Raw genomic sequence first — 14,651 nt, 5'->3', positions numbered from 1 at the left:
TTATATTTTTCTGAAATATCTCTCGATGTCTTTGGCCATTTTTTTCAATAGGCTGCTGGTCTCATTACGGAATGGTTGGAATCCTTTCCATAAGGATGTCAGTTCTTTGTCAGATGTATTACTTGCATTTTTCTCTACACTGCTCTGCCTGTATATTTTCTTACTGGTGATTTGAGGAGCCAGGAGTGTTTTATTTTTATGAAGTTCTTTTTTTTTCCTTTTTGATTATGTGTTTTTTGTGTCTTATCCAAAATATTATCAACCCCAAGTTCATAAAGGTAATTATGTTCCCTTCTGAAAGCAGTCTAACATTTAAATTCACAATCCATCTTAAATTCATTTATGTAAGGATTGAAGATCTTCCTTCCTCCTAACTCCGTAAAAATATGTTTGGTTTAGCTGAATTGGTTGAAAATGTTCTCAATCTCCATTGAATTCATTTGGTGCCTCTTTAAAATTAACTGACTGGGGAATTCTCTGGCAGTCCAGTGGTTAGAGCTCCATGCCTCCACTGCAGGAGGCATGGGTTCAATCCCTGGCCTAAGAACTAAAATCCCACAAGCTGCACAGTGTGGCCAAAAAACTGAAAAATATATAAAATTGTATAAATATAGGTCTACTTCTGGACTGTATTCATTTATCCTCATACCAGTAGCACACTCTTGATTGCCATAGCTTTCTGCCTAACTTTGAGATCTGGTGGTAAGTTTGGCTATCCTATCTAGGTTCTTTGCATTTCTATATAAATTTTGGAACCAGCTAATGAATTAAAAATCCTGATATGGTTTTGATTGCTCTGAATTTATAGATCATTTTTGAAAGCACTGACATCTTAATATTGACTCTTGTATTTCATGAGCATGTTATCTCTCCATTTGTCTTAGGTCTTTTAGGAAGGTTTTGTAGTCTTCAGTGTAGAAATCTGGCAAACTTTTGTTAAACTCCTAAAATTTTTAAGGTTTCTGGTGCTGCGGTAAGTAGAATTATTTAATTAATCTTCCAGTTACTCATTACTGTTCTACATAAATGCAGTTAATTTTGTGCCTTTGACTTTGTAACTTAACAACCTTGCTAAATTCAACTTTTCTTTTGTGTAGAACCTTTTTGATTTTGATACACAATATGTCATCTAAGAATTGTTTCAATTTTCATGTCTTTTTATCTCTTGTTGCACTGGCTAGAATTTCCTGTACAATGTTTAATAGATATGCTGAGAACCATGAATGCTGCTGCTGCTGCTAAGTCGCTTCAGTCGTGTCCATCTCTGTGTGACCCCATATCCATCTCTGTGCGACCCGATAGACGGCAGCCCACCAGGCTCCCCTGTCCCTGGGATTCTTCAGGCAAGAACACTGGAGTGGGTTGCCATTTCCTTCTCCAATGCAGAAAAGTGAAAAGTGAAAGTGAAGTCGCTCAGTCATGTCCAACTCTTAGCAACCCCATGGACTGCAGCCTACCAGGCTCCTCCGTCCATGGGATTTGCCAGGCAAGAGTACTGGAGTGGGGTGCCATCGCCTTCTCCGAGGTGTTGAATTTCAAAATTTTTCCATTTTTTTCCTCCATTTTTCAAGATGATTATGTGATTCTTTATGTTTTAGTTTGGTAATATGGTGAACTATCCTCGTTGATTTTCAATGTTAAACCAACTTTGTATCTCTGAGATAAATTTCACTTGGTTATGATGTATTACCCTTTTATATATTGCTGTTTGATATAGTAATGTGTTAAGGGCTTTTGTATCTGTGCTTATGGAAGGATATGGATCTGTAATTTCATTTTCTTAAAACATCCCTGTCATGTTTTGGTATTAGGGTTATTACACTGGCCTCACAAAAGTTTGGGAAGTGTCCCTTCCTCCCCTTTGTTGGAAGAGTTTATAAGGTTGATGTTATTTTTAACTCTTAATATTTTGAAGAATTTACCACTGAAGTCATCTGGACCAAGAGTAAGAGGGGTTTGGGGGCATTTCAGTGAGGATATTGTGGATCATGACAGATACAGGATTATTCTGTTTCTTTGTGAAAATTTTGATGATGTATCTTTTAAGGAATTTGTCCATTTTATGTAATTTCCAATATTTCTGACATAATTCAGAATATTTTTAATATCTTTTTAATGACTGTGGGATCTGTATTATGTTTCTGCTTTTCTTTTTTATATTGGTAGCTTCTTTCCTGATTTTTTTTTTTTACCTGACAAATCATTCTAGCGATTTAATCAAGTTTATTGATTTATTTCAACAACCATTGGCTTTTTAAATTTTATCCATTTATTTCTATTGCTTCATGCTCTCGTTTTTATTCCTTTCTATTTTGGTTTTAATTTGCTCTTCTGTTTTGGCTTTTTGGAAGCTTAGATAATTATTTTAATAATTAAGACATTAAAACTATACATTTCCCTCTACTGCTTTAGATGCATCCCACAGATTTTATTTTTGTTGTTATTCAAAATCAATATTTTATTTCCTTTACGATTTCTTTTTAGACCCCTGGATTATTTAGAAGTGTTTTGATTTTTAAATATTTGGAGGATATACTTTTTTTTTTCCTTCCATTTGCTACACTTTTTCTTAATAGTGTTAGGATTTCCAGTTCTGTGTTAAAACATTTGTGGTAATAAGGATAGCTTAATCTTGTTTCTTACCTTAAAGGGAATGCATCTAAGGTTAACCCATAACAATTATACACAGGTGTTGAACTTCATGAAGTGATTGTTCTGGTTCAGTTAAAATTATCATGAAATGTTTTACTCATGTAGAGAAGTATATTGATGAATTTTTCTGATATTAAGTAATCCTTGCATTATTAGCACAAATTCTGCTTGCTCATGATCTGTTATTTTTAGTGCTATGTTGGATTCATTTAACTATTGCTTTATTTAGGATTTTGCATCTGTGTACATAAACAAAATGGGCTTATAATTTTTATTCTCTTGGTGTGGATTTTTTATTAGATGGGGAGCTTCCCCACTTCCCCATTTTCTGGGTTCTGCAACAACTTACATAAAACAGCTATTGAAAGTTTGGTAGAATTTGATAGAATAAAAACATTTAGACCTGAGGTTTTTTGAGAGGACAGGTCTTTTGACTACTGTTTCTAATACACTTTTTACAGCTAGTGAGAATTATTCCTATACATTTTATATAATTCTAGGAGTTTATCCATTTTAAATATTTCAATTTAGTTCATAAGACTTTACCTCCATATGTCTGAAATAATTTCTCCTTCCTGGGTTATTTTCCATACATTCTTTGGTTTCTTTTTTTTTTTAATTGAGGTATAATTGACGACAACATTAGTTTCAGGTGTACAGCATCATTTTATATTTGTATACATTGTGAAGTGGTTAATCAGCATAGTTAACATCCCTCACCAAAGATAGTTACCAAATGTTTTCTTGTGATGAGAACTGTTAAGATCTCTTAGCACTTTAAAACTTGCAATACAGTATTTAGTCACCATACTGTCATTACATCCTCATGACTTACTTGTTAACTGAAAGTTTGTACCCCGTTTTGACCCCCTTCATTCATTTCACCCAACTCTTAAGCCCCCACCTGTAACCAGTCTTCTCTAATCTATGAGTTCAGTTTTCTTGGGATTTTTTTTTTTTTAATGGTCTTTGGTGGCATTTTTAGGGTTTTCTGTATATATGTCATCTGCAAAGGTATACTTATTTCTGATTTGGATGCCTTTTATTTCTTTTTCTTGCTTAAATAATTGCTCTGCTTAGGACTTTCAATACTATGTTGAATAAAAGTGGCAAGAGGGGACATTCTTGTCTTATTCCTGATCTTAGAGGAAAAGCTTTTAGCTTTTCAGTGTTGAGCATGTTATCTGTGGACATGACAAATGGCCTTTTTTATGCTGAGGTGAATTTTCTCTGTACCTGCTTTGTTGAGAATTTTACCATAAATGAATAAATTTTGTCAACAGCTTTTTCTTCTATCAAGATTGTTGTATGATTTTTATCCCCCATTTTGTCAATATAGTATATTACATTCATTGATTTGCAGATATTGAACCATCCTTGGATCCTTTTAATAAATCCTACTTGATCATGGTTTCTGATCCTTTTAATGTATTCTTGAGTTGTTTGCTGGTATTTTGTTGAGGGATTTTGTATCTATGTTCATGAGGGATATTGGCCTGTAATTTTTCTTCTTGCAGTGTCCTTTTCTGGTTTTGGTACCAGGGTGATGCAAACCTTGTAAAATTGGAAGCACTTCCTCTTTTCCTATTTTTTTGGATGAGTAAGATTTGGTATTAATTCTTTGGTATTAATTTTGGTATAATTCACTAGTGAAGTCATCTGGTCCTAGAGTTTTTGTTGGGAGGTTTTGGATTGCTGATTTAATCTCCTCTAACTAGTAATTAATCTACTCAGGTTTTCTATATGTTTCTAGGAATTTATCCATTTCTTCTAGGCTAGTCAGTTTGTTGGCATACAGTCATTCATTCTGGAGAAGGTAATGAAACCCACTCCAGTACTCGTGCCTGGAAAATCCCATGGACAGAGGAGCCTGATAGGCTGCAGTCCATGGGGTCTCTAAGAGTCGGACAAGACTGAGCACCTTCCCTTTCACTTTCATGCATTGGAGAAGGAAATGGCAACCCACTTCAGCGTTCTTGCCTGGAGAATCCCAGGAACAGGGGAACCTGGTGGGCTGCTGTCTATGGGGTCACACGGAGTCAGACACGACTGAAGCGACTTAGCAGCGGCAGCAGCATTCATAATCTCATGATCCTTTGTATTTTTGTGGTATCACTTGTAACATCTCTAACATCTCATTTTGAGTCCTTCCTTTTTCTTGATGAGTTTAGATAAAGGTTTGTCAATTTTGTTTACTTTTCAGAGATCCAGCTCTTGATCTTCTCTGTTGTCTTTTAAATCCATTTCCTTCCATCTACTAATTAGAGTGTTCTTTATTCATCTTTTTCTAGTTCCTTTCTAGGCACTTCTCACTATGAACTTCCTTCTAATAACTGTATTCCATTAAGTTTTGGTGTTATATTTGCATTTTTGTTTGCTTTAAAGTATCCTTTTTTTATCCTTTCTCTTGATTTCTTCTTTGATCCTTTGATTGTCCAGTAGCATGTTGTTTAATCTACATATTTGCAAATTTTCCAGGTTTGTTATGTAATTGATTTTTAGTTTCATGCCATGTACTCAAAAAAAAAACAACCTTGATATGATTTCATTCTTCTCAAATTTATTAAGACTTGATTTGTGGCCGAAAATCTGTCTTGGAGAATGTTCCTGTGCACTTGAGAACAATGTATATTTTGTTTCTTTTAGATGAAATAGTCTGTATACGTCTAAGTTCATCTGGTTTAACATGTCATTTAAAGACAATGGTGGGGTTTTTTAATTGATTTTTCTCTGAATGATGTATTTATTGATGAAAATGGGACACTGAAGTATCCTACTATTACTGTATTGCTATCTATTTCTGTTAAGTCTTAATATTTGCTTTATATATTTAAGTGCTTCTATGTTGGGTTTATAAATGCTTACAAATATTATATCCTTTTGTTGGATTAACCCCTTTATGTAATGTCCTTGTCATTTATTATAGCCTGTTTGTCTCATGTAAATATAGCCAAAACAACTTTCATTTGATTTCTATTTACAAGGAATCTTTTCAGTCCTTTCACTTTCACTTCCAGTCAGTGTGTGTCTGATTATCTTAAGTGCATTACTTGTAGGCAGCATATAGCTTGGTCTTGGATTGGTTTTTATCCATTCAGCTGCTCTGCATACTGGTAGGTATATACTCATTGGCCATTTGTGCATTGTTTTCAGGCTGTATTGCAGTTCTTCTGTTCCTTTCTCTTCCTGTGTGATTTGATGGTTTTCTTTTGTGGTGTGCTTAGATTTATTTATCCTTTGTATATCTATTATATGTTTTCCTGTGTGGTTACCATGAAGTTTACGTATAACAAGTCTTTGTCATTGCTAACAACTTAAGTTTGAACACATTCTAAAATTACATTTTTACTTTCCCCCAGTTACATTTCAGTTTTTGATATCACATTTAACTTTTTATATTGTATATCACTTTTTTTTTTTTTTACTACTTTAGTCTTTAACCTGTATGCTAGCTTTATAAGTGACTTATGTACATAGGAATTAAGCTTTATGTAATCTAAGCTTTCTATGTCTTTTAGTGATTAAATTTATAAGAAATTTTTAATTTCCAAGTACTTGGGGTATATATTATTTTTAATTTATAATTCTGTTATAGTCAAAGAACATACTCTATGATTTCAAACCTTGGGACTGTAGTAAAAGCTAGCATGGGATATATCTTGGCGAAAGTTCCATGTGCGCATCCAAGACTTTGTTTCTGGTTCTACATTTAAAGAAAGTCGCCACTCCATCCTGACAGCAAAAGTTGAACAGATTGAAAAATCAGTAACTCTTCTTGGATTCATGAGAGACTGGAGAATAGAGGGCAAACTGCTACCCCAATATTGGAGAGGTAAGCAAAGACTGAAAAAAAAAAAAAAACCAATACACTTGGGACAGTTACAAAAGGTATAACATATGTACACACAGTAATATCAGTAGAAGAAACAGAAAGGAAAAGAGAGAATTTGAAACGACAGATTTTACCCCAAATTAATGGCAGAGACCAAACCACAGATCCAGGAAATTCAGAGATCACCAATCTAATCTGAAGAAAGCCAGAGTTTAAGAAGAAAATAAAGATTTTCTGAAACAAAAACTGATGGAATTCATTCACCATGCATGAAACATTTAGAGAATGAGTGTAATATAGGTCAAAAACTCAGTCTGTATAAAGGAAGAGCAGTGAAGAAGGAATAAGTGATGGTAAAATTAAAACTTTAACAGGAAAACGGTTTCTTCCAAACACCAACAATGTATTTGATTATGTGTGCTAATGTATATGCTTATATATAAATGAAGTGAATAACAGCAGTTGTACAAAGGAGGACTTAGGATTATTTTGTTACTATAATGTATACTAACTGTGATGTGTTATTTCATAGTTGACTTGGATTAGCTATAAAAGTATATACAAATTCTATGGCATCCACTAAAAAAGGTGGGGGAAAAAAGTATAACTAATATGCTAATCTTAGAATATGCTATTAAAACTACAAAACGCAGAAAAAGAGAGAACCAAGGGCAACAATTAGAAAACAGTAATGAATATGAGAGGTATTAATATTAACCACTGTATCAGTAATCACTTTGAATGTCATTGGAATGTACCAGTTTAAAAATAGATTGGTCTTGGTTTTAGATCCACTCTGACAAACAGTATGTTATCTACCAGAAACCCATTTTAAATATAAAGAGATATATATTAAAAGGATAGAAAGAAAATATACCACACTAATGCTAATCAAATTAATGCTAAAAATAATTTTCAAGAAGAGCAGACTTCAAAGAAAGAAACATCAGTAATAAGGGCATTAAATAATGATAAAGGGGTTAGTTCATCAAGAAGGGGTTAATGTGTATGTGCCTAAAAACAGCATCAAACTATATGAGGCAAAAACTAATGGAAATAGATAAATTCACTGTCAGAGTTAGAAATTTCAACAACCTTGATCAGAAGTGGACAGATCCAGCAGGCAAAAATCAGTTAAGGATATAGCTGAATTAAAAGTCAATCAACTGAATAAAATGGACATCTGTAGACTGTTTTATCCAACAACAGAATACAAAGTCTTCTCAAGCTCATAAATATTCACCAAGATAGACCACATCTGGGACAAAAAACACACCCCTTTAAAAGACCCCTTTAAAAGAACAAATTATGCAATATCTGCTCTCAGAACTTAACAGAATTAAACTAGAAATAAGTTACAAGATGACTGGAAAATCCTAAAACACATGGAGATTAAGCAACACTTCTAAGTAACACAGGGGTCAAAGAAGAAATCAAGAGAAATTTCAACTGAGTATTTTGAACTAAATGAAAACACAACTTAGCAAAATTGGTGGGATGCAGCAGAAGTAGTGCTTAGAAGGAAATTTATAACATTTAAGTGTATACATTAGGGAAAACACAAAAATCTAGAATAACTTCCATCTTAGGAAACCAGAAAGAGAAGAACAAGTTAAAACCAAAGTCAGCAGAAGAAAAGAGAACTAGCGCAGAAATTAATGAAGTTGAAAACAGATAGCAATAGAGAAAATGAATGAAACCAAACTATGGTTCTTTGAAAAGAGCAATAAAATTGATAAATCTCTAGCCAGGATAACTTAGGGAAAAAAGAGGACACAAATAACTAATACCAGAAATGAAAGAGGACATCACTACAGATCCCAAGGATCATTAAAAGGATAATAAAGGAATATTATGAACAACTCTGTGACCACCTAGAATAAACTGACCAATTCCTTTAAAAACACAATTGTCCAATGCTCAAACAAGAAGAGAGAAACCATCTGAAAAGGCCTATATCTCCTAAAGAAAGTGGATTTATCGTTAATAACCTTGCAAAACAGCAACAAGGCCAGATGCACTCACTGGTGAATTCTACCAAACATTTAAGGAAGTAATTATACCAATTCTCTTAGAAGATAGGAGAGGAAATACATTTTACACTCATTCTTTGAGCCCAGCATTACCCCTAATACTGATATCAGATAAAGACAATATAGACATCATCGAAAAAACCTGTAGACCAAATATCTCTCATGGGTGGAGAAGATCCCCTGGACAAGGAAATGGCAACCTATTCCAATATTCTTGCATGGAAAAACCCCATGAACAGAGGAGCCTGGTGGGCTACAGCCCATGGGGTCATGAAGAGTCAGACACAACTTGGCAACTAAACCACAGTATCTCTCATAAGCATAGATGTAAAATCAAACTTTTAGCAAATCAGGAGGGGTGCTTCAGACTCATAGCATTTCCTCTCCCCTTTGATTTACAACTAATTGGACATCCATAACCCAGAAAAAGTATCTGCACAGTACACCAGGTGACCCGAGAGAGATCCATCTACCTTACATCCAAAAGGGGGTGGATTGGGACCTCAGAGGAGGCAGAAGCCCCAGGACATTAGTGGCAATGGTGGGCTAGCATGCCATTCTGGCAATGGAGATGGAGGGCAAAGATAGTGGGGGTCTCCGTGGTCACACATGCTGGAAGGACCCACTGCTCTGAGTAGAGGTTACAGTGACTGAGGAGAGGGAAAGGGAAAAGACAGTAAAAACCTAAATGTCCGTTGACAGAGGAATAAAGAAGATGTGGTACATATATACAATGGAATATTATTTAGCCATTTAGAAAACAATGAAATCATGCCATTTGCAGCAATGGATGGACCTACAGACTATTGTACTAACTGAAGTCAGACAAAGACAAATATGATATTACAAGTGGACTCTAATTTTGTAAAATGATACAAATGAACATATTTACAAAACAGAAGCAGACTAGCAGACTTAAAGAGATCAAAAACAATCCTGTGGTTACCACAGAAATGTTGAAGTGGATAAATCAGGAGCTTAGATGAACATAACACACACTACTGTAAATGATCAACATGGACCTACCATGTATGGCACAGGGGATTCTACTCAATATTCTGTGATAACCAATGTGAAAAATCTGAAAAAGAATGAGCGTATATTTTAGGTATAACTGAATCACTGCTGAAATACAACATTGTAAATCAACTACTAATAATATTAAAATAAGAAAGCAGAGAACTGAAAGGATGTATTTTCTGCTGTCTACCCCAGGATTCTGGCAAGAGGACCACCCACAAATATATTCAAGGATCCCTATACCAGGCTTTAGGCAGCCCCAAGTGCCAATGATATGCCTCACCCAACTCTGCCACTGCCCTTTTCTCCCCTATATTTCTCACTGCCAACTTATTCTTTCTTTACGTGCACACTCCCAACCCCTTAGTGGTGAGCACGCTTTGAGAAGAGAAATCAAAAACTTGTGCTAGAGTGCAACATTCTGAAAAAAATGAAGGTTCCTAATTGCCAACCTGTTGAATCAAAGTCTTACCTAAATAAGAAAGGTGTTCTCTACTTCAAATGCAGCAGCAAAGGCACTTTTCATCAAATACTATTGAAAAGAATCATGGTATTACAATTTCACAAAGTTTTTACAGGAACTGAACCCAAGACACAGAATATTGTGATCTAAAAGATAAAGAATTCAAAATAGTTATGAAGAAATTCAACAAGCTATAAGAAAACTGAGAAAGGTAATACAATGATCTCAGGAATAAAGTCAATGAGTAGAAGGAGTACTATACCAAAGGGATTGAAATTCTAAAAAAAAAAAATTCCAGGGCTCAAGAACTTAAAAGAGATGAAGAATGCATTAGAAAGCATTGGATATAGGGCAGGTCAGATGGAAGAATGAGCTCAATAACAACAATATAGAAGTGTTTCAGGTGGAAAAGAAGAGAGAATACTTTTTTGAAATGAAACCCCATGAGAATTTACAGACTCCATTAGAAGAGCCAACATAGCATTAGTGGGTATACCATAAGGAGAAGAGAGAAAAGAGCTGAGCACATGTTCAACAAAATATAGCTGAGCACTTCCTAAACCTGGGGAACTGGATATACTGGTCCATGAAGCTAATAGAACATCTTATCTCTATGAAAAAAAAAGACCTCCAAGATACATTAAGACTCAAACATCAATTATAAAGAATTTTAAAAGCAGCCATTGGAAAAAAACGAAATCCATAACCTACAAAGGAACCCCTATAATGCAATCAGCAGATTTATCAACAGAAATTCTACACACCAGGAGAGAGTGAGATGACATATTCAAAGTATTGAAAGATAAAAATTCAGTCAATACCACCCAATGCAGAATGACATACATGCACTACTATACATAGATCATAAAGACCTAATGTATAGCACAGGGAACTCTACTCATTTCTCTGTAATGACTTATTTGGGAAAATCATCTAAAAGAGAGTGGATATGAGACTTCTGTGGCAGTCTAGTGGTTAAGAATCTGGCATGCAGGGGCTTTGGGTTCAGTCCCTGGTATGGGAAGATCTCACAGACCGCAGAGCAAGTAAGCCCGTGCACAACCACTGAGCTCTTGAATTCTGAAGCCCACACCATAACTAGCATCCATGCACCATAACAAAAGATCCCACATGATGCAACAAGACCCAATGCAGTCTAATATTTTTTTTAAAAAAAGGTCAGATATATGTATAACTGATTCCCTCTGCTGTAGAGCAGAACCTGACAACACTGCAAATCAACTATACTCCAGTTAATAAAAAGAAAATACCCTATCCAGCAAAGTTAACCTTCAGGTAGGAAGGAGAAATAATAGCTTTCCCAGACAAACAAAACCTCAAGGAGTTTACCACCACTATACCTGCCTTAAAAGAAATGTTGATCAGAGCTCTTCAAGATGAAATTAAAAGGCAAAGAAGTACACAAAAGTGATTAAGGTGATAGAATTGAAAAACTAAAATTTTTAGAATAGTACATGAAACAATTACAAAAGTTAAAGGAGGACATTAAAAATTACTATAGCTACTAAAACTTAAAGTCACAGCATAAAAAAAGATAATCTGAGAAATCAAAAATACAGAAGGGGAAGAGTAAAGGATGAAACAGACAAATGGAAATAAATTGCTATCAGCAAAAAAAAAGGACTACTGTTTCTATGAAATATTTTATGTAAATCTCATGATAACTACAAAAAGCTACAGCAGACACACAACATAAAAGAGAGTAAACAAATCACCATGGAAAATCACCAACTTACAAAAGTGAAAAAGAAAACGAGAAAATAACCAGAAGGCAAAAAAAAAAAAAAAATGGCAGTGGTAAATCTTTACATATCAATAATCTCCCTAAATGTAAATGGGTGGAACTTATCAATCAAGAGGAACAGACTGGATGGGTTTTAAAAAAAGAGAACTATATGCTGCTTACAGGAGACTTATTTCAGCTCTAAAGACACACATACGCTCAAGGTAAAAGAATGGAAAATGATATTCCAAGCAAATGGAAACCAAAAGATGGTGAAGCCATACTTGTATCAAACAAAAGAGACTTCAAGCCAAAAGTGGTAATGAAAGTCAAAGGTTATTCTATAATGATAAAAAGAGCCCATACATCAAGAAGTTAGAGCAATCAGTAATATATATGCTCCCAACACCCAAGTAACCAAACGTATTAAGCAAATACTAACACCTGAAGGGAGTAGACAACAGTAGAATAATAGTAGGGAAGATCAGTATCCTACCATCAGCAATGAATAAATTGTCCAGACAGAAAAACAATAAGAAAATGTTGGAATTAGGATAAATGGACTTAACAGTCATGTGCATAACACTCTATGCAACAGCAGCAGAATACACATTGTTTTCAGGTACACATGGAACACTCCAGGATAGATGATAAAATAGAACACAAATTTTACCAAATTTAAGAAAACTGAAATCATACCAGCTATCTTTTCTGACCAAAATGATATGAAACTAGAAATCAACAAAAAGATCTACAAATATGTGGACACTAAACAGCACAATGGGTCAAAGAAGAAATCAAAAGGGAAATTTAAAATTATCTTTAGGAATTTCCTGGTGGCCCAGTGGTTAGGACTCTCTGCTTTCACAGATGAGTGTGTAGGTTTAATCCCTGGTTGGGAAACTAATATCCAAAAGCCAAATAAAATTATCTCAAAACAATGAAAATGGAAATACAACATATCAAGCATTAAGTACATATTAAGAAATCAAAAATATCTCAAATAACCTAAAGATAACCAGAAAAAGAACAAATCAAGCCCAAATTAAGCAGAAGAAAATAGTACAAAGATTAGATTGAAAGTAAATGAAATAGAGACCAGAAAAACAACAGAAAAGAACCAACCAAACTACAGGCTGCTTTTCTGAAAAGATATAAAGAAAATTAACAAGTCTTTAGCTACACTTAGAAAAAGACTTCACTAAAGTTAGAAATGAAAAAGGAGATGTGACATCTGATACTAGAGAAATACATAGGATCATAAGACTACTTGAACAATTATATGCCAAAAATTACATAACCTAGATAAGATATATTTCTAGAAACATAAAACCTACGAAGACTCAAGCAGGAAGAAACAGAAAATCTGAATAGACCAAAAGTAAGTAAATTGGATCAGTAATCAGAATCTCCCAACACAGAAAACTCCAGGACCAGATGGCTTTAGAGATTTTTACCAGACATGTGAAGATTTTAACACCCATCATCCTCAAAATTTCAAAATATCAAGGAATGGGGAACACTTTCAAACTTACTCTATAAAGCCAGAGTACCTTGATAGTAAAACCAGATATGGATAATGAAAGAAAAGATCAGTAATCGTGATGCCGGGGCTAGGGGAGGCAGTGGTGGGAGGAAACTTTAACAGATTGGGTATCAAAGAAACTTAATTAAGGCTACATATGATAAACCCACAGCTAACATTATACCCAGTGAAGAAAAATTACAAGTGTCTACCCTAAGATCAGGAAAAAGACAAGGATGCCCATTCTCACCACTTCTACTGTACTAGCTAGAGCAGAACAGAATAGAGTGCCCAGAATTAAATCCTAGCATACACAAGGGAACTAAGCACACCAAATGTGGAAAGGATACTCTTCACAAATCGTGCTGGGAAAATTGGAGAAACACATTCAGAGCAATGAAATTGGTCCCATATCTCACATCACTCAAAAAAAAAAAAAAAACAACAAACTAGAGAGACTTTCCTGAGATGCCAGGGTTAAGATTTCACTTCCACTGCAGGGGGCACAGGTTTGATCCCTGGTTGGAGAACTAACGTCCTGCCTGTTGTGTGGCCAAAAGAACAATGACAACAATTGAAAATAGATCAAAGACTTAAACATCAGACCTGATACCATAAAACTCCTAGAAGAAAACACAGGGAAAATGTTCATCGATATTAGTCTTGGCAGCAATTTTTTGGACATGACACCAGAAGTACAATCCATAAAAGCAAAAATCAATACGTGCGAGTACATCTAACCCAAAAGCTTCTGCACAGCAAAAAGAACAAAATGAAAAGACAACTTACAGAATGGGAGACAAAAATTGCAAACCGTGCATCAGTTAAGGGATTAATATCCAAAACATACTGAATTCATACAACAACAAAATGTAATTAAATGGGCAGAATTAATACACATTTTCCCAAAAAGGACTCAAAACAGTCAACAAGCACATGAAGATAACATCCCACTAATCATCGGGGAAGTGTAAATCAAAACCACAGTGAGATAACACCTCACACCTCTTAGAATAACTATCATCAAGAATACAAGAGAGATGCCAGTGAGCCTGTGATAAAAAGGAAACCCTCATTCACTGTTGGTGAAGATGTAAACTGGTTTAACCACTATGGAAAACAGTATGGAGGTTCCTCAAAAAGTTTAAAAATAGATCTAACATATGATCCAGCAGTTCTACCTCTGGACATATATACCCAAAGGAAATAAAAACAGGATTTTAACATGATAAATGCACTTCCTTGTTAATCACAGCATCATTCACAATAGCCAAGCTTATGGAAACAGGACTTCCCTGGTGGTTCAGTTGAGTACACTTGTCAATGCAGGGGACACAGGTTTAATCCCTAGTCCAGGAAGAACACATGCCAAGGGGCAGCTA

This window comes from Bos indicus x Bos taurus, chromosome 1 (genome assembly GCF_003369695.1).
Source record: "Bos indicus x Bos taurus breed Angus x Brahman F1 hybrid chromosome 1, Bos_hybrid_MaternalHap_v2.0, whole genome shotgun sequence".
In the NCBI taxonomy this organism is placed as follows: domain Eukaryota; kingdom Metazoa; phylum Chordata; class Mammalia; order Artiodactyla; family Bovidae; genus Bos; species Bos indicus x Bos taurus.
Note: the sequence above shows the minus strand (reverse complement) of the source record.